The sequence below is a fragment of the Puma concolor genome, chromosome A1, assembly GCF_028749965.1.
Source record: "Puma concolor isolate L17-30 chromosome A1, mPumCon1.1.hap2, whole genome shotgun sequence".
Lineage (NCBI taxonomy): Eukaryota > Metazoa > Chordata > Mammalia > Carnivora > Felidae > Puma > Puma concolor.
Window position 1 is genome coordinate 138,718,905 of NC_141667.1, and position 20,839 is coordinate 138,739,743.

The 20,839-nt window shown below is 40.6% G+C and overlaps 1 long non-coding RNA gene across 1 annotated transcript in view; it reads left to right on the plus strand.

The window, feature by feature from the left end:
* The first annotated feature begins 327 nt into the window (after positions 1-327).
* Positions 328-20,839, plus strand: part of LOC147584507 (uncharacterized) — a 280,228-nt gene continuing 259,716 nt past the window's right edge. The window contains exon 1 of the long non-coding RNA XR_015250532.1: positions 328-1,143. This is a non-coding gene — a long non-coding RNA (uncharacterized LOC147584507). The remainder of the gene's footprint in view (positions 1,144-20,839) is intronic.

Below are 20,839 nucleotides of genomic sequence, written 5' to 3' on the forward strand. Positions count from 1 at the left end.
AGTCTTAGGCAGAGTAAAGTAGGCAATTGTGTTCTCGTTAAGGACCACGTGGCGCCTTGCCATAATGTTATCTTGACACTGGGACTCCTTCCGGTTTCTTATCATAGTTGGCGTCCACCTTGATGCGAGGACCAGCTAGGATCCGGTCGTGGTAGGCGTCCTCCTATAGCCGGACGACGCTCTCTGGCTCCTCCCAACCCTGGCTTCTCTAAGTCCTGCAAGGTGGCGGAAGGATTTTCCTGCCCCAGCGCTTCCACACGGCGGATTGATCTGCAGGGTGGTGATGTGCCCAGCCCACAGTTACTCCTGCTCAAAGGGGATCTTGCCTCGTTAGCGCAGGAAGCCTCAGCTCCGAGCGGTCCTGGGTGGTGCAGTTGAGGCTGTTTTGACTGGGCCGTTCAGACGGCAGCGCTTTGACCCAGTTGGCACTGGCAGGATTGAAGCCGAGGAGGAAGACGGTCAGCCAGCCACCCTTAGAACATTCCAGAACCGTCTGTCAGGCCCAACCTGGTGGCGAGTCGCCTCTGTGCATGTGGCCCCCAGGAAGTGATTTACATTGTGGCTGCGAGGCGTTTTTACACGTGGGTTACAGCCCCTCCTCTTGCTGCTCTTACAGTAAATCAGGCAAACAGTACTGTGTGTTTTGCAGAAACTGCGTGCAAGCCCCGGGAGACCCTTTGCCTCACAGGTGTCTACATATTCAAAGTTCAACTCGGTGAGCAACTGATGAGGTTTGGCTACGCTGTTATCCACTGACCCCGTGACGCAGGATGCCGTCGGTGCTTCCCAAGCTGCTGTCGGGGTTGCCCGCCCGCGCACAGCCTCCTCCAGGCCCTTCGAACCTTTGCTCCCGGCTGGGGAGGGTGAAGTCAGTGAACTTGGGCTTGAGTATGCAGCCCAGTAGTTTGTCCCCTTCGGAGTCCAGCAGGATGAGCGTCCGTGAGCTGGGCCCCTCCGCCCGCCAGCACATGGTGCCATCGGGCGGAGTCCAGAGGCCACCGGGACTTTGGTACAGCCGGACTTGTGGCGGCGGCAGGGCGGGCGGGCGGCGAACCTAGTGCACCCAGACCCTGCAGCCCACTGGGGCCGCCCCTCACCTTCACCGCCAGCAGCTCCCCGCAGAATGCACCGCAACCCCCTGCGGTGAGTAGTTTTACTTTGATCCCTTCTGGCCAGTGTGAAGTGGCCTGTCTTGCATTCCTGACTTCCCATAGTGTTGTTTTTCAGTCTGCGTTTGAGAATTTCCATTTGATGCTTTTGATAGAAATTTCCGGTTTTGTGCTTCGTTGTTCCATCTCGTTATCCCTTGTGATCCATTAATCACAGTTAAAATCTGTTTCTGAAAACCAGTATCTGGATCACCTGTGCATCAGTTTCCTTTTTGTTTTGTTTTCTGAGCTTTTATTTTGTATACCTGAGAACTTTTTTATTGTATTATGGAAATTAAGTTTAAAAATAATAGAGGTTTCTGGGAAAAAAAAAAAAAAAAGTTACCTTTCTCCAGAGAGGATTTCTTTAGCTTCTGGCAGGCAATTAGAGTAGGCATGGATTACTTTAATCCAAACAGATTGAGCCGATTCACAGCTGGGTTTCATTCTTTGTAAGGCTGGTCGATTTCTTTTTGCTTTTTTTTTTTAGTAGTTCCCCCTCCCCCCCACCCACCCCCCAGCTTTATTGAGAAATAATTGACCTACATCGCCGCATAAATTGAAGGCATACAGCTGATGGTTTGATTTACAAATATTATGAAATGATTAGCACAATAGGTTCAGCTAATATTCATCTTCTCCTAAAAATACAATGAAAGGAAAAGAGAGTTCCTTGTGATAGGAGCTCTTAAGATTTACTCTTAAGAGCTTTCCTACATGCGTACAATAGCATTAGCTACAGTCATCATGTTTATGTTACATCCATTGTACTTGTTTGATAACTGGAAGTTTGTACCTTTGATCACCTTCCCACCTTCCAGTCAGTCCCCCCTGCCCTCCATCTTTGGTAACGCCAAGTCTGATCTGTTTTTCTGTGTTAGTTTTCTTTTCCTTTTTTTAAAGATTCTATATAAGTAAGATCGTATACGGTATTTGCCTTTTTCTCTCTGACTTATTTAACTTAGTCTGTTGACTTCAGGATCTGTCCATGTTGTCATAAACGGTAGGATTTCTCTTTTTTGTGTGGGGGTTAATAATATTCTGTGTGTGTGTGTGTGTGTGTGTGTCTATCACAACTTACTTATCCATCCATCCATCCATCGATGGACACTCAGCTTGTTTCACTGTCTTGGCTGTTGTAAATAATGCTGCTATGAACATGAGGGTGAAGATATCTTTTTGAGTTAGTGTTTCATTTCCTTTGGACATATTTCCAAAAGTGTAATTCTTACTAACCTTTTGAATATCCTCTATATAGTTTTCCATAGTGGCTGCACACATTTACATTCTCACCATCAGTGTATAAGGGTTTCCTTTTCTCCACATCCCTTCCAGCTTTTGTTATATTTTGTCTTCTTGATGATGGTCATTCTAAAAAGGTGTAAGGTGGTATCTTCTTGTGGTTTTAATTGGTATTTCCCTGATGAGTAGTGATGTTGAACGTGAGGATGAACTATGTCTAGTTTAACCTCACTCTTAGAGTGTAGCCCTTCTGGGGTTCAATTGAATACTTGGGGTTTTTATCAGAACCTTACCTATTGGTGATCCTTTCATGCCATTTATTATGTCCCCAGAACCCTTAAACTGATAAAAGTCCTGTCCAATTTCTCAGATTCATAGCGGTTACTTTCTTCTCTACTTTTTTTGCTTCTTGGCCTTCTTGTCTTACATTAGCAAATGACTTAAAGGGCAAGGAAGATCAGACTGTTGAGCTGAATTCTTTTAATTTTTTATCTAAAATCTTTGTGTTTTAGGCCCTTGGCAGCCTTGGTCCCTGAACTCCTGTTTTAGTCTTCTAGACTCATGAGATTGCTGAAGTTCTTTAAAAGACCATTGACTGTTTGAAGCAAAAATAATAATAATGGATTGTGGGGTCTATAGAATATGTTGAACTAAAATATATGAGTTCAATACAAGGAATTGAGTGGGGATTAAATGAATTATACCATTATATGGTTATTTACGTAGTGTAATACTTGAATTGAGACTGTGATAGGTAAAGATTGCATATTTCAATCTTCAGGTGAAACACTAAAACACACAGACACACACACACACCAAGAAATATTGCTAAAAATCAGAAAGAAGATATAATTGTATAGTAGAAAATACTTTATAAGCTTAAAAGATAATTTCAAGAAATGAATGTTGGAGCAAATAACAGATGCTATAAATAGAAAACAAATAGCAAGGTAGTAGAATTAAAGTGATCTGAACAAATCCATACTGATTTTAGATATAAATGGATTAAGCACTTCATTAGAAAGAAATTGTAAGAGTAGATAAAAAGCAGACCCATTTGCATGTTGTATACAAGATACATCTGTAATATCTAAAAACGCAAGTTGAATTTAAGAGTGGAAAAAAATGTGCCTTAAATATACTAAGCGTAAGTAAGCTGTTTGATAATGTGAAATGGAAACCTGTCGTATGACACAGCAATTCCATTTCTAGGTATTAAGCCAAGAGAAAGGAAATATGTGTCCCTAGGAACATGTATACGATGTTCATAGCAAACTTTATTTATAGTAGGCAAAATATGAAAACAGTCCAAAGGAGAATCAGTACAAACAGGGATTAAGAAATTACAGTATATTTATATAATGAAATATTACTAAACAAAAAGGAATATTCTTTTGATTGCTGACACAGTATAGCTAAATCTCAACAATATTACTTCTGTAAACGAGTCTGGACGCACAAGAGTATTTTATATGTGACTTCATTTTCGCGAGTTCCAAGATTTGGCAAATGTATTTCCTGTTAGTAGAACTTGGAAACTGGTTATCTCTAGGGGAAAGCAGACTAAGGATGAGGGACATTGGGGGGTGATGAAAATGTTCCAAATATTAACGTGGGTGGTAGTTACATGGAGGTGTACAGGTACAGCATCACTTAAAAATGAAGCTGGACTGAGACATTAACGTATTTGTTTCTTTATAACAAGATAATAGGTACCTATCACTTGTTTAAAAAAAAGAAGGGGAGGGGGAGGGGGGAATAATAATTCCAAAGGTAGAGCTGGACTTTAGGTCATTTTAGTGGGTCACTTTGTAATATATAAGTGAACATGTTGAAACCATTGAAAAATTCAGTGGATTTATGATTTTTTTCTTCCAATAATGGTGGTTTTCCCAAAACTCCTAACTTGAGTTCCAGTGCACATCTCCTAGTTACGTGTCCAAACTACTGGATAAATGGGACGGAGAGGGTTTAGGTTTAAAGAGTACAGTATTTATGCTTCGAGTTTATATCAAAATGCCTAAAACATTAAATCAGTCATCTGCTGAGATGAAGATGTCACGTATTCACAAATGCCTTAGAATTTGAACCAAAAGAAAATGTAGCCTGAGCCTTCTAGCCCAATGGATTTAATAAAATATTACAGATATTTTCAAAAATTGACGGTAAAGATGGGTATAATCTTCGAACACATTGGGGTCCAGAGGAGAGAAATGAGAACTACAAAAGGGTCAAATGGAAATTTGAGAATTGAGATGAGAAATTCACTGGAGTTTGCAACAACAGATTGGAAAATGAGAAGAGATCAGTGAACTTGCAGATAAGTCAATATAAATAAGCCAAACCAAAGCCCAGAGTGAAAATAATAATAATAAAAAAGAAGAAGACTCATTGACCTGTTTATTATAGGGCAATATCAAGAAATCACACATATGGGGAACTGGAATCAAAGAGGGGGGCGGGCTTTGCATTAGAGAAAAATATTTGGAGAAAAAAAATGTTGAAACATTTTCCAAATAAATTAGGAAAGCTTCGTTGCTTATTGAACCTCGAAGCTCAGTATGACTTGCAAGGTGAACTTTTCTTTGCAAACTGACCATTTGACGGTGGGTTTTAAATTTTATTGAGATATAGTTGAACAAGACAAGTAAACATATTTTCAGTGTACATTTCAGTGAGTTTTGGCACGTGAATATACCCTCGCCCCTCAATTGACTTCTGCCCACGTTTAATTCCTCCTGCTGATCCCTCTCCCTTGTTCCAGACAACCAGCGATCTGTCATGAAGAGAGAGTTGGCATTTCTAGAGTTTCACATAAATAACATTGTATGTACTTCTTTCTGTTTGCTTTTTCTTTACAAAAAAAATTTTTTTTTATGTTTACTCATTTTTAAATTTTTTTTTCAACGTTTATTTATTTTTGGGACAGAGAGAGACAGAGCATGAACGGGGGAGGGGCAGAGAGAGAGGGAGACACGGAATCGGAAACAGGCTCCAGGCTCTGAGCCATCAGCCCAGAGCCCGACGCGGGGCTCGAACTCACGGACTGCGAGATCGTGACCTGGCTGAAGTCGGACGCTTAACTGACTACGCCACCCAGGCACCCCTTATGTTTACTCATTTTTGAAAGACAGAGAGCACAAGCAGGGGAGGGGTGGAGAGAGGGGGGGGACACAGAATCTGAAGCAGACTCCTGGCTCTGATCTGTCAGCCCAGAGCCTGATGCGGGGCTCGAACTCATGAACCGCAAGATCATGACCTGAGCCGAAGTTGGACGCTCAACGGACTGAGCCACCCAGACACCCCTGTTTGCTTTTTCTTCTTAGAATTTTTTTGGAGCTTGATCCGTGTTGTTGTCTATCAGCAGTTCTTTCTTATCGCTAAGTAATAGAATTCTCTTGAATGAATTTACTGAAACTGGTAAAATTAAGCTACAGTGATGTAAGAGTGATTGCCTCTAGCAGGAGGATGAGGACATTAATTGGGAAGGGCCTTGAAGCAAGTTTCTGGGGTGTGGGTGCTGTTTTTAGGGTGTACACGTTTGTCAGAACCTGTTCAACTGTTCTTAAGAAACATGCGCTTCACTGTGTGTAATTTGTATGGCAGGGAAGGGAAAAATAAAGCGGGGAAGGGTGACTGAATTGTCACCCTCATCTCTTGATATTCTTGTGCGCTTGAGTCAGTGGTTTATTTTTCATGTTTCTGGTTATCCGGAAGTACTGTCTCTGGACCTATTTTTAAAGCATTTTCCTGTGATTTTACTCTTTTGCAAAGGCAAACGTAAGAAAAGTGTACTTTATGGCAGCCTTTATCAAAACACTCTAATCATTACTCCTCCCACACTGTCTCTAGGGAGATGAAATCTTTGCCCTAAACTGAGTGTATGTATGATAATGCCCAATATATTATATATTAGAATGGAGTTGCAAAGGTTAAAGCGTCATTTTTGTAACGTTTTTCTTTGTCAGTAAAAGGTGATAGAGCATCATGCATCCCTTACATCAGGAAGACTTAAATTTCATTAAATGATGAGACATTCAGACTAACTTGCAAGTCAAATAATTGCAATTAAATACATATTTTTATTAAATGGCGATTGAAGTTTGGACATTCCTTTTTTTCATTCAGACTTTTATTAACACCTTTATTTTAGGGTAAGTAGACTTTATGTGCTTTGCCTTCTCCCAAAACCTTTGGTCTTTCTAATGATAAATTCTAGCTTAAGTAGCAAAGTAATTATATTTTGTATATGGTTTGGTGTACATGATTCTATGTTAGGCTGTAGATAATTAAGTTGGATTCAGTATTGGAATATTACTGAATATACACAATTTTTAATATCACTCAATATTAGGTTCAATGTTAAGCTATACGTAACTTAAGCAAAGGCCGTTGGCTTTATCAGAACCTGCTGGCGCGTGGACCAGCTCTTGTAACAGACCCTTTTCACAGTATGCTGCTCAGTCTTCCGTTTCATTTAAATACCATTCATTACAACAGAGCAAAAAATGTACAGTTGAGTGTCCAAGTGTATTTGAAAAATAATTACTCAGCCAGACAGATCTAGAGCACCCCTGGCTTGAGTTTCGCTTCTTGTAGGGTTTGGATCTTTACTTTACCACTAGAACTTCAGTACAATAATCCCCATTGAGTGATAATTTATCAACATACCTGCTCTTCTTAGTTCAAAATTCCATCATCTGACACTCTGAATCATTCACGATGGGACCAGGGCACCCCCCCACCCCCATGTGTTGAGACCGTCTCATGGTTCTGGGATCTCCAGCATCACTGCCTTGAATGGAAGGAACTCTCCATAGTTCAAACTCCTTAGCCTATGAGCTCCTCTGAAGAATGGCCTTTCTGTTCCTTGACTTTGCTTCTGCCTCCCCTTGCTCACCAGTCTGGCTGCTCAGATATTCTCTCTGACCCCAGGGACTGACAGACTCATTCTTGTGATCCGGTACCTAGGACATTCTTCCTCAGATAACCTATCCACAGGGCTGGATCTTTCTTTGCAGAGAATCTCCGCTTAAATGTTTCTTCTTTTTATTTTTTCCTCCACTTTATAGAAGTATAATTGAAAAACACATACCAATTTTAAGGTGTACAGTGCGATGTTTGGAAATACATACACATTGTGGAAATGAGCACCACAATCGAAGTAATTTAATATAACCATCACCGTACGTAGGTACCATTTTGTGTGTGTGTGTGTGTGGTGAAAACACTGATGATCTACTCTCTTAGCAAATTTCAAGGATACAGTAGAATATTGTTACCTGTTGTCACCATGCTGTACGTTAGGTCCACAGCACTTACTCACCCTCCCTAACTAAAAGATTCTACTCTGACCAATCACTCCCCGTGTCCCCCACCTCTCAGGCCCTGGCAACCACCATGCCACTCTACGCTTTTAGGAGTTTGACTTGGTAAGACTTCACATACAAGTGAGATGATGCAGTTTTGGCCTTTCTGTGTCTGGCTTCTTTCACTTAGCATAATGTCTTCCAGGTCCTTCCGTGTTGTTGCAAATAGCAGGATCTTCTTTCCCACCCCGCCCCCCACCTTCTCTGAAATGTCCATGTGATGCAGCCCCTGTTTGTATTTCCAGTCATTCTTTATAACGTTCCCTGTATTATTACCTGTATCTTTATGTTCATCAAACTCTTAACTCTTACCTGATTTGTCTGTTACTTACTTGTCCATTTTCTGTCTCCCTCTATTGAACTAGAAGCAAGGTTGTGCGTTCTAGTTCACAAATCCAGGGGGAGGGCCCTTTTGCACTGCGGTTTATGTGAACAGTGCCCCCCAAAGGAGGGTCAGATAAATCAACACAGCTCCCTACCGTGGCCCTGCAGAACAGGCAGCGCTCTTGCTAAGTGATGTTATTCTTAGTCCCTAAAACAGTGCCTGGCCCACAGCAGGTGCTCCAGAAATACTTGCTGAAAAACAAACTCTTGAGTTTCTGCTTTCAGGAGGCTAAGGGAGCTAGTGAATTTTCCTCGGCTGTAATCTTTTCCATTTCTATCGCGGTGCTGATTGCTTGCAAAAAAAAACAAAAAACAAAACCTACATTGAATACACAGTGAAAATATACATTGCAAAGAAAAGAATCAATGATTTAACTGAATTGCTTAAGAAACAAATTACTTAAGAGTGATGTGCTCCTGTTACTGATACTTGAGTTTAATATTAATGATTATGGGAAGAATGTATTTGTTTATTTTTGTCATTAATATTTGGGTATGTATTTGTGTTTAATCATTAATAGCTAATGTGCTACCAATATGTGATATTACCCATCTTTCTAAATCTTTTGGGATAAGACCACTTTGCTAGGTACATTGGATTTCAAAATAATTTATGTGAGTCTTTGAAATGAAAAATATTCCTCATTCTCCAACACTAAATATGTTAATGAAAAATAATACCACATTTTATTTAAAAGGAAGTAGAACATTTTCTTCCAAAACTTGAAACGCAGTCAGTAATAGAGATACATGTAGGAAATCTAAATTTGCGAGCTCAAATTTTAAAGGGCCGGGATCATGAAATTTAAAATATATTCTCTGTCACAGAGCGTATACTTATGCCCTTTTAGGTTAAGATCCTGCATGAAATCTTTCCCATTTGCCTTGTCCTGAGAAGTTTTTAAACACTGTAGGGTTGGATTTGTTTTCATCCAAACTGATCTTTGGACTCCGGGTTGAAGGCATGTGTGCGCTTTGGTAAGATGAGGTGAGGTTGGTGTACCTGATGAGTAATTGATCCTGCGTGCCGACATCGCGTTCTCTGGAATTGATCACAATCGCGAAAAGCCAACCCCTTTGCCTTCCACACCCAGATACAAAATACAAATGCTGCAGCTAGCGTATTTAAAAAAAAAAAAATAGGCTTTTTATTGCACTTCGGCATTTCCTCCTTTTTCTCTGCGGTATCATTTGAAGTCTGCTTTTTAAAACAGAAGTTGAACAAATGAATCCTTCTGTCCTCACTTTGGGTTGTCAGCAGTGCTTCAGCGTGAGATGAAATAAATTGCCAAGCCCTTTCATCTTCTGTAATCAGCGCTGCACAGCTGAGTACACCCACAGCCCCGCACGCCGCCTCTGCCGGCACTTTGTGCCAAACAGGAAGTCTTGGGGAGTGCCCTTTCCAGGCCTCCACACCGGAGTGGGTTTATTTTGCTGCCTCCCTTCCTTTCCCGTTTCCTTGCCTCTTCCACCTCTGTGCTGCCTGCCCGCAAACGCGTGAGCGATCCATTTTCTGCAGGAAAGAAGTTTTAGGGAGTAACATTATTTTTCAAAAGGTCTGTTTGACATAGGCTTGTCCCCCCCCCCCCCGCCCCCACACCCTACGACACACTCAAATGTAGCGTTATTGCTGTAGTCAGACACCTAGCCACAAGATTTACAAGTGGAAAAATGCTTGGCGGGGCCTTGAACCGTACCTTTGCCATATCAGAGTGCTTTCTTTTTAAAAGCATAGAAGAAGCAACACGTTCATATTTATGTCACCAAGCAGGACATTCACAGAGATTTACTCACAACACATGTTCTCTTTCCAGTACCCAAACTATGTGGGAGTCTATTAGGGAACAAAGCAGAGGCTAGAGCTTGATGGGGGGGGGGGCAGGGACAGACACCTGCTAGTTTGGGGGGGATTTTTTGTTGGTTCGTTTTGCCAGTAACCGATTCCTTTTTCAGACCGTCCTTCCTCTCCTCTGTCTGCTTCTGGTGGGGCTCTCAGTTGCCGATTCCTCTACTTCCTTGTCCTTCTCTTCCTTCTAGTAGGCCGCCCTGCTGATGTTGGCTGAACTAGTAGTTACTAGGGAGCTGGTACTGTTCTAAATGCCTTACCTGTATGAACTCAGTGACTCCAACAAAAAGATGAGATAGGTATAATTTATTGTCTCCATTCTTGGGATGAGGAAACGGAGGCACAGATTGGCTGAACACTTTACCTGATGTCACTTTAGCAATGGGTGGGACCGACATCCAAACCCGGGTCCTGTGTCTCCAGGCTTGTGCTCTTATCTCGTACACCCCAGTGTTGCCCTCAGTGTGGACAGATGACCCGTATCCCTGCCTTCTGTACTCCGAGGATAAGGCATGTGGCCCAGTAGGACAGAGAGGTTGCAGGTGATGAAGGGCTCATGCTGTCTCCCTGCACTGGCTGCATAGCTGGCAGGATGGGACTCTTGAGTTGATAGGGAGCATCATGCCCATCACTTGCAAAGATGAAACTCTAATGATATTTATTGAGTTCTGGTGTGGATACCTCTAATAAATTCGATTTATATCATGATGCTTTTGTTTTTTGCTTTAATGAGAAACAATAGGTTCTTTTTGTTTGCTCAAGCCAACTACATTTGGATTTCTGTTTTTAAATTTTTTTAACGTTTATGAAAAAAATTTTTTTTTAACATTTATTTTGTGAGAGACAGAGACAGAGCGTGAGCTGGGGAGGGGACAGAGAGAGAAGGGGAGTCACAGATTCCAAAGCAGGATCCAGGCTCCGAGCTGTCAGCACAGAGCCCGATACGGGGCTCGAACTTATAAACCGCAAGATCATGACCTGAGCTGAAGTCCGACGCTTAACCGACTGAGCCACCCAGGCGCCCCATATTTATTTTTGAGAGCGAGAGAGACCGAGCGATGAGTGGAGGAGGGGCAGAGAGAGAGAGGGAGACACAGAATCCAAAGCAGGCTCCAGGCTCCGAGCTGTCAGCCCAGAGCCTGATGTGGTACTTGAACTCACAAACCATGAGATCATGACCTGAGCTGAAGTTGGATGCTGAATTGACTGAGCCACACAGGCGCCCCTGGATTTCTTTTACTGAGGGAAGAAACTTTACTGAGTGAGGGAGGGAAAAAGCAGAGTTTCTAGAAGTTCTCAAGTAATCGTGGATGATTCCCGTCTACCCTCACCTGCCATCACCAACTGCCCCCACTCCTCACGGCTATATTGAAATCTACATTAGCCCTCTGGAAATGATAGAGTCCACTCACCTAAGCTGTCTGCTTCTTAAAAGTAGCCTTTTTGAAATGAGAGAGTATGGTAGCCTGAAATTGTGTATTGGTCTTGTAAATTTCAATGTCGAAATTTAAATTTTATCTCCAGTGGAAAGAAACTAGAAAAGAATTAGTGTCTTCCAGCCACTTTCTGGTGAGGGATCAACAACACTTGGAAACCAATTGTATCCACAGACCAGAAAAGGCAGTGCCTGGGGAATGAGTCTCTTCCTGGAGACCTAGTGGGACGGACAGAAGGGAAATTATTTCTCCTTGGGCTTTCATTCAAATGCGCTCTTTCTTGAGACCAAACTCTCCCTATTTTTAAATGACTCTATCACTATGCAGATGAGCTGTGTAGGAAGTATACAATGAACATCTCTCATTGTTACCTCTTAGTTGTCCACAATAGAGCGCTCCCAGTTGGGATTATGGAAAAGGGCAACAAGATGGCTGCCTGCCCAAATTTTGCAGAGCTGCCTTGTTTCATGGGAGAGAGTTGTGTTGTATTCACGCTGTATCCTAGCACCAAACACAGTTCCTTGCACACAACATCTGACGTTCACGTGATGGTTAATTTTATACGTCAATTTGGCTAGCCACAGGATGCCCAGATTAAACGCGATTTCTGGGTGTGTCTGTGAAGATGTTTCTGGATGAGATTAGCATTTGAATTCATGGAGTTTGTAAAGTAGATTATCCTCCCCAGTGTGTGTGGGCATCATTCAGTCTCTTGAGAGCCTCCATAAAACAAAAAGCAGAAGGAGGAGGAATTTGCCCCTTTTTTTCCTGCCTGCCTCCTTGACATCTTACCTTCTCGTACCTTCAGCCTGGGATTTATACCATTGGCTTCCCTGGTTCTCCTGCCTTTGAACTTGTACTGAATTACACGACTGGCTTACTGGGTCTCCATCTTGCAGAGGGCAGATAATGAGACTTAGCCTCCATTATACTGTGAACTGATTCTTCATCATAAATTACCATATATAGGAAAATACATACTATTTATAAAATATGTATATATGTTAACATGTATAAATGTGTAGGTTACATATATATATGTGTATATACATGTAAATGTAGATATGTATGTAGATATATATGTACTATATCTTTTGTATAATTATAATAGGGGTATATATATTATATTTTATATATAATGTATATATCATTTTAGTTCTGTTTTTCTGGAGACCTCCCATACAATTAATTGAACACTTCTGGCATGAAAACTTTATGTATTTAATGTTTTATTTATTTTTGGGAGACAGAGACAGAGTGCAAGCAGGGGAGGGGCAGAGAGAGAGGGAGACACAGAATCTGAAGCAGGCTCCAGGCTCCGAGGTGTCAGCACAGAGCCTGATGTGGGGCTCAAACTCACCAACTGCGAGATCATGACCTAAGCCAAAGGCGGATGCTTAACCGACTGAGGCACCCAGATGCATCAAGACTTTTAAAGAACTTAACACACATTTTTTTTGTTTGTTTAAACTAATTTTGTTCTTTGAGATGGGTATTGTCCTCATTTGACAGGTCCGGAAACCAAGGCACAGAGCTATGAAGTAACTTTAGCAAATGGCAGTCACTCAGGTATAAAGCAGTAAAGCGAGGAGTTGACCAGGCATTTAGCTCCTGAGGCCCGTTGGGTGAACCAGTGTGTTACTCTAACTCCTTTTGTAGAAGGTACCTAGTGAATACTTGCTGAACTGAACTGAAATTTTTGAATTCACCCTGTGGCTTGTCTAGCAAGAGACAGGCCTTGTCTGTTATGAAAAGTAAGTTGTACCTCCAGGTTTTGGGAAGTAGCCACCTTCAGAATTCCACCCTTCCCCTGAGGCTTTGATGACCTTAAGATAACTCAAGTCTGCAGAATTACTGTACTGGCATTAGCATACATAATTAAATCTTTGTTGGAAAAATTAATATATTTAAATTTGCTTAAAATAAAGCTGACCACTAACAGCTCGGAGACTCTGTGTTATTCCGCAGCCTAGGAACATTTTAATGGCCAATAAAACTGCTCCCTAGATCCTAGCAGTTTTCAGAGTTTGAAATTATAGCTGAAGATACTGTTAATCATTCCTAAATTACCAACTGCTCACTCTTAACCTCTCAATTGTCTAGCTGATCTTTACATTTGAGAAAAATAATCAATAGGACTTCCCCAGAGGCAGATTATATGCAGGGCTGGTGTGCTTTATATACGTGTATAGACATACAATATATAGACGGCTGTAGCATGGAAACTAACCACCCTGTCTAAATATGGATATATTTGAATGTAGGTCTAGGTATTTAACTCACTTGGAGGGAAGGGATCAAAAGATTTGACCATTGTAAAGTTGATTACATTAATGGTATTATTCAAATGTTTCCTTGTATAAATAGAGATTTATCAAATTTCCAAAGTATTTATATGTATTTCTATTTTGTTTACTTAGTGCATCTACTTAGGGACAGATGTGAGGTTCTGCATTCCCACTATAAAATAGGGCAGAACAGTAGGCCTTTGAATAGATATCTGATCATTTGGAGATTAAACATCAGTTAAGACTGTTCATCCAAACTCAAATTATTCCATCAAACACTTTGTAGCTATGAGTCAAAATGGGAGAATAGTAAAAAAAAAAAAAAGACAGTGATTGTAAAAAAGATTACGGTCTCTGTGTATAAATATAAAGTAACATATTCTGAACTCTCAGGGTGGAGAGGATGATACTCTTGAACCGTGCTTTGCAAACCCATTTAAAAAATTTTTTTTAAATGTTTATTTTTTTCTGAGACAAAGCATGAGTGGGGGGAGGGGCAGAGAGACAGGGAGGCACAGAATCGGAAGGAGGCTCCTCAGAGCCTGACGTGGGGCTTGAACTCACAAACCGTGAGATCATGACCTGAGCCAAAGTTGGTCGCTCAACCGACTGAGCCACTCAGGAGCCCCAACAAACCCATTTAAATATACCAGCAGCACTCGGCAGTCTGCTCTGATGTAGCTAGATTCATGCTCAGGTTGAGGTAACTCTTGTATCTACTTTTGGGGATATTTCTATGACTTTAAAAAACCAGACTAAAAACACATGGTTTCATCTGGCTAACTTCATTTACTCTGGAAATTCCATGATCATCTTATAACTCCTTTAAATTCAGTTGAGTAAACATAATAAAAGGCCAGTTCTGTACAAGATAATGTGCTTAGTGCTATAGACAGTACAAAAATCATCAAACGTAGATCTTATCTTTAGGAGTTTACTCAAGGGGGGCAGATAGGCATAAATTAATTATGAAATGTGTGTGTGCTATACAAGAGGTGCCAAATCTGTTAGGAACAAAGCAGAGGCGAGAGTAGTTTGTCTGATTGAGTGAAGGCAGGATGGCTCCAGGAAGTAGTAACATTGATGTAGACGACGATTTTGACATAGGAAGAAGTGGTGGTGAGGATATCCCATGAATGTGATCGCTTTTCATATGAACCCCAGAAACCTTTTGGGGATGAGGAAGGGGCACATAGCATACAGATTGGTAAGAGTCCAGACTAACATAGGAGGCTCACCTAACAGCAACTTCTATTTACGTGACTTGAATCCCAACATCTACTGCTTGGCTTCTTTCCATGACTTCTTTAAGTCACAGTAAATACACTCTGTTTTACTTGGCTTACTAATGTCTCTAAACCTCCTTTTCTCTTACACAAAATAGCAGCGAGGCACTTATTAAGTGTCACGCAGGAACAGTCTGCCCTTAGCAACTCATACATTAGGCCTTTTGTTCCTACCGGGGGCTGGCTTGCCATTCCTTGCAGACATGACTCAACAAGGCAGGGCAACTTTCAGTTCAGTTATTGGCACCACAGAAGTGACCAGAATTGGAGTCTCACACCTTGAGACCCTCACACATTGAGACCTGTGCTGGATACAGCCCAACTTCCAAAGCTGGGATTATTTCCTTCAAATTCACTAGCTCTCCTCCTCTCACTGGCTGCGGTTTGCTGGTGAGTCACCAGATGAAGATGCGTTGGACATGGAATCCACTGGGACCCTATCCACTTTGTCCATGTGTTGAGGATGTGCTCCATTCATAACAGTGTACAGTAACACCTTAGATGGCAAGGGACTTGTTCTGCGAGTGTTCCTGAAGACGAGGGAACATTTCTAATACGTTTTAACTTGATGAATAAGCGACATCTTACAATACAAGTAGTATGTGGCACCAAATGTCACATGACCAGCCCTGAGCCAGTGGTTCTTGAAATTCCCTTTGATAGAAGTGCTATGGATTACAAGCATGTTTCCAGAATGAATTATGCTTGTAAACTAAGGTCTTATTGGTATTTTAATTCAGCTGTTTTGTAAACATGCCCTTTGTCTGCTTGTAGCATGTGTAGTATCTCTTATTTAGCCCAACGAGCACAATGCTTAAATTTAACCTATAACTGTAAACACCCGTTAGGTTATTACAGTGCTAACTGAACTTAATTTGTTATGAATGAGAAACTCTGGGTTTCCAAATTGATGTAAATTCTGGAAAGCGACAGCCAGAACCTTTGCTTTTGGTCACTGTCATCTCCTGGCCCTGGGACCCTCACCATTTTAAGTCTCTAGAGGCTCAGTACTCTTTGAGAACTTTTCCATACTATCCGTTCTGTTAGAATTGTGCTAATGAATTTCTCACAATAAACATTACATTATAAAAACAGTACTTTGGGTGACAAAATAGGGGGGTTCAGGCTTATAATCATGACTGTTTTCCCCCACTGTAATGCCTTCAATAATTATTTTTACCACCAGAAGTGAATGTTGTTATTGCCTTCTAAAAATAATACTTTGGTTCATCAAAACTGACAAAACACACTCTTCAATTCTTCCTCAGTCATCCTTCATACTTCAGAAGTTTCTTGGTTTTTCTTGGTGATGTTTAAATTTAAATCTTGGTGATGGTTAAATAGAAATACACTTGTACTTGGAGCTCAGTTCACCGTTGACAATGATAAACAGAAGAATAAAGGAAGTTATTGTCAAGAAAACAGTCCACAAACAGTGCAGTAGTATGTTTTTAGTTTCATGAAATATATTTTGTGGCTCACGTGTGATCCATAGGGGGAAAACTATAGCATTTGAATCTTGGTATACATAAGAATCGTTAGACTGTTTATTAAACACATAGATTCCTGGCCTCATCCCAAACATTTCCAATATGGTAGATTTTTGGGTGGGGAGCAGGAATCTGCATTTTAGGTTTTTACAACTTAATCAGATGGTTTTGGTGTGGTTGGTTTGCAGAATATTTTGAGGAAAAAATACAAAAGTGGCTACTCATAACTAATCAGCCCCTTTTTATCCGATTTCAGTTTTTTAATTAAATTAGTGCCATAGGGGAAGAGTGTGTTGACTTTGTGACTTGTAAAGCAGATCTAAATTTGCAATTGAGAAAAACACTTAAGTGCCCACAATTTCCTGTGATTTGTCCTTTCGTTGACTTTATGAACCAACCAGAAGCCCTTTGAATATTTCCAATAGGCCGTGGACCACACTTAAAGAATCACTTTTCTCAGCAGTCTTAAAATTATGGCAGAATGCCCAGAAACTGATATTTAACAACCATGGAAGTATATCTGCTTGAAATCTTACAAGTAAAAACAACTTTGGGAAGCCAGTTTCCACTTCATTATTTGGCACTGGATACATGTTTCACATCCACATTGGAGATCCACGTTCAAAGACAGAGACACTTCAATATTCCCGTTAATTTTATTGGCTTAAAAATAACAGCCAAAGAACATGCTGCTAATGTTGCTCTCCGGCGGCGTTGTTTGTTTATGTTCGGTCTTGGCTGGGCCCATTATCATGTCTGCATCCTTTGGACATACTTCGAGGAGCCACACGCTACAGTCTAATGATAGAGAAGTGTAAACGTGTAAATTTCTGCCTGCTCATACCGAAATATTTTAAAGTGAACAAAAGTTAGAATTGCTCAGACTTAAAAGCAGTAAGTGAGTAAGCAAATACATGTAAAATGATAAAATGATGTGAGCTCAGGTGATACCTGTATTTCATTGTTGTTTTCCTTAAGTTTTTTTATTGTGGTGTAATTGACATACAATAAACTGTTCAAAATTAAAGTATGTAATTGCGTAAGTGTTGACATAGGTGTATATTTGTGACATTACCACTACAGTTAAAGTAATGAACATACTCCTCCATTCCCTAAGTTTCTTTGTGTCCTTTTGTAATCTCTCCACCTCCTCCCTGTCCTCTGTTTATCATCATATAACTGCTAATTTATCTTCTGTTTCTACACAATATTTTATATTTCCTACCTAAAATTTTATGTAAGTGGAATCATACAACATGTACTCTTTTTTTATCTGACTTCTATTTTTGTTTAATGTTCGTTTATTTTTGGGGCGCCTGGGTGGCGCAGTCGGTTAAGCGTCCGACTTCAGCCAGGTCACGATCTCACTGTCCGTGAGTTGGAGCCCCGCATCGGGCTCTGGGCTGATGGCTCGGAGCCTGGAGCCTGTTTCCGATTCTGTGTCTCCCTCTCTCTCTGCCCCTCCCCCGTTCATGCTCTGTCTCTCTCTGTCCCAAAAATAAATAAACGTTGAAAAAAAAAAATTTAATGTTCGTTTATTTTTGAGAGAACAAATGCAGACAGGGGCGGGGCAGAGAGAGAGGGAGAGGGAATCCCCACACTGTCAGCACAGAGCCTAATGTGGAGCTTCACCTCGAGAATCACAAAATCATGACCTGAGCCGAAATCAAGAATTGGATGCTTAATTGACTGAGGCACCCAGTTGCCCCTTGTCTGACCATCTGTTATTCAGCAGAGTTATTTCTAAATTCATCCATGTTGGTATATATATCACTTGTATGTGAGAGGATATTTGGGTTTCTCTGATCCCAACCCTTGGGTTGTTCTTGTAATATAGCTTACTTTTACATATGTTATAAACCCCACTACATTGTTTTTATTTTTGTTTAAATGATTATCTGCTGCAAGGATTTAAATAAGAAGAAAATATAGTCTATCCATTTCCAGGTTTTTAAAAGTTCCCTTGAGTCTTCCTATTTGACCCATAGATTACATAGAAATCACTGTTGGTGGGAATGCAAATTGGTGCAGCCGCTCTGGAAAGCAGTGTGGAGGTTCCTCAGAAAATTAAAAATAGACCTACCCTATGACCCAGCAATAGCACTGCTAGGAATTTATCCAAGGGACACAGGAGTACTGATGCATAGGGGCACTTGTACCCCAATGTTCATAGCAGCACTCTCAACAATAGCCAAATTATGGAAAGAGCCTAAATGTCCATCAACTGATGAATGGATAAAGAAATTGTGGTTTATATACACAATGGAGTACTACGTGGCAATGAGAAAAAATGAAATATGGCCTTTTGTAGCAACGTGGATGGAACTGGAGAGTGTGATGCTAAGTGAAATAAGCCATACAGAGAAAGACAGATACCATATGGTTTCACTCTTATGTGGATCCTGAGAAACTTAAGAGAAACCCATGGGGGAGGGGAACAAAAAAAAAAAAAACAAAGAGGTTAGAGTGGGAGAGAGCCAAAGCATAAGAGACTGTTGAGAACTGAGAACAAACTAAGGGTTGATGGGGGGTGGGAGGGAGGAGAGGGTGGGTAATGGGTACTGAGGAGGGCACCTTTTGGGATGAGCACTGGGTGTTGTATGGAAACCAATTTGACAATAAATTTCATATATAAATAAAAAAAAAAAAAAAAGAAATCAGTTTGTTTAGTTTATAGGCATTGGAAGATTTTTCTGTTATCTTTATGTTGGGGATTTCTAGTTTGGTTCTTCGTGGTTGGATAATACACTTGGCATAAGTTCAGTTCTTTTACATGTGTGGGCCAGGCTATGGTCTATCTTGGTATATATTTCATGGATGCTTAAAAAACATGTGTAATCTGCTCTTGTTAGGTGCAGTGGGCTATAAATAGTGATTACATCCTGTTGGTGTCATTACATTTCTCTGTAATCTTGCTAATTTTCTGTGTAGCTGCTTTATCGGTTGTTCAGAGTGCAGTGTTGTAGTATTCATTATGGATTTGTCTACTCTTTTAGTTTTATCAGTTTTACTTCATATATTTTCCAGCTCTGTTGTTTGGCACATAAACCCTCGAGATGGCTTTGTCTTCTTCATACTTGGACCTTTTTATCATTATATAACATTCCTCCTTGGGGCTGGTGATTTTTTTGCTTTGAAAGGTACTTTATTTGATATTAAGGTAGCCATTCTTTTTATTAATGTTTACATGATTTATTTTTAATATCCTTTTATTATCAGTCTGACTATGTCATTATATTTGGAGTGGATTTCTTGTAGACAGTTTGTTGATTTTTTTTTTAAATCTACTCTGTCAATCTCTGTCCTTTAGATAATGAATTTATACCACTTAAATTTAATGTAATTATTGATGTGTCAGGGTTTAAGTTAGCTGTTTTACATTTTGTTCTTCTCTCTGTTTTAGCTTCCCACTTGGTCTCTGGTGACACCATGGGGGCTAGACTTGTTACTGGTTGTTGAAATGAAAGACCTGACTCCCTTCCTGGCCTTCTCTAATATGACCCCAACAAGGGTGTCTCACAAGGATGGAAACTCAGGCTTTCCACTGGCCCCTTGCTAGTGTGGATTTGGTGGATTTTATCTGTATTGTCTGGCTGGAGTTGAGAGGTTGTTGTCTAAAGTTTTTTGTCTTGATCTGCTGTCCCTTTCATGATCTTTTGGCTCGAAAGAGGAGACTTCTGTTGAGTGTTTTTTTGTTTGCACATGTTGGTGTGTTGGGTTTGTCACTGTTCAGCGACAGGTCTAGGATATATGAGGCAAAAAGAAAACATAGGCAACCCAACACTACATTGTTCATAAGTTGTGCACCTGGTCTGCTGTCGTATTTTTGGCCTTCAGAGTCTTTTTATGTTTGTTTTATATATAATGTCCAGGGTTTGTAGTTGTAGTCAGGAGGAGAAATAGGCAAAAGTCTGCATCTGTTTTGATTGATCGCTTTTTCTTATTATTATGGATCACATTTTTCTGCTTCTCTGTATACCTGGCAATTTTTTATTGGGTGCCAGACTTTGTTTTCATCTTGTTGGTTGCTGTATATTTTGTGTTCCTGTAGATATTCTTGAACTTTGTTCTGGGACTCACTTAAGTTACTTGGAAACAGCTTTAGCTGTTTTATCCAAACAGCTTTTAGATAATTGCTTTTTAGATATTTTAAGCACGACCAGAACGGTGCTCACTCTAAGGCTAATTATCCCCCAGTGTTGAAGAAAGACCCATCTGTGTACCCAGTGCTCCATAAATCTTGATTTTTTTTTTTTTCCATTCTGGCTCATGGGAACAGGCACCATTCCCAGTCCTGTACCCAGTAAGTGATGGGTACTAATTTCTCTTATGGGTGTTCCTTTCCCTGGC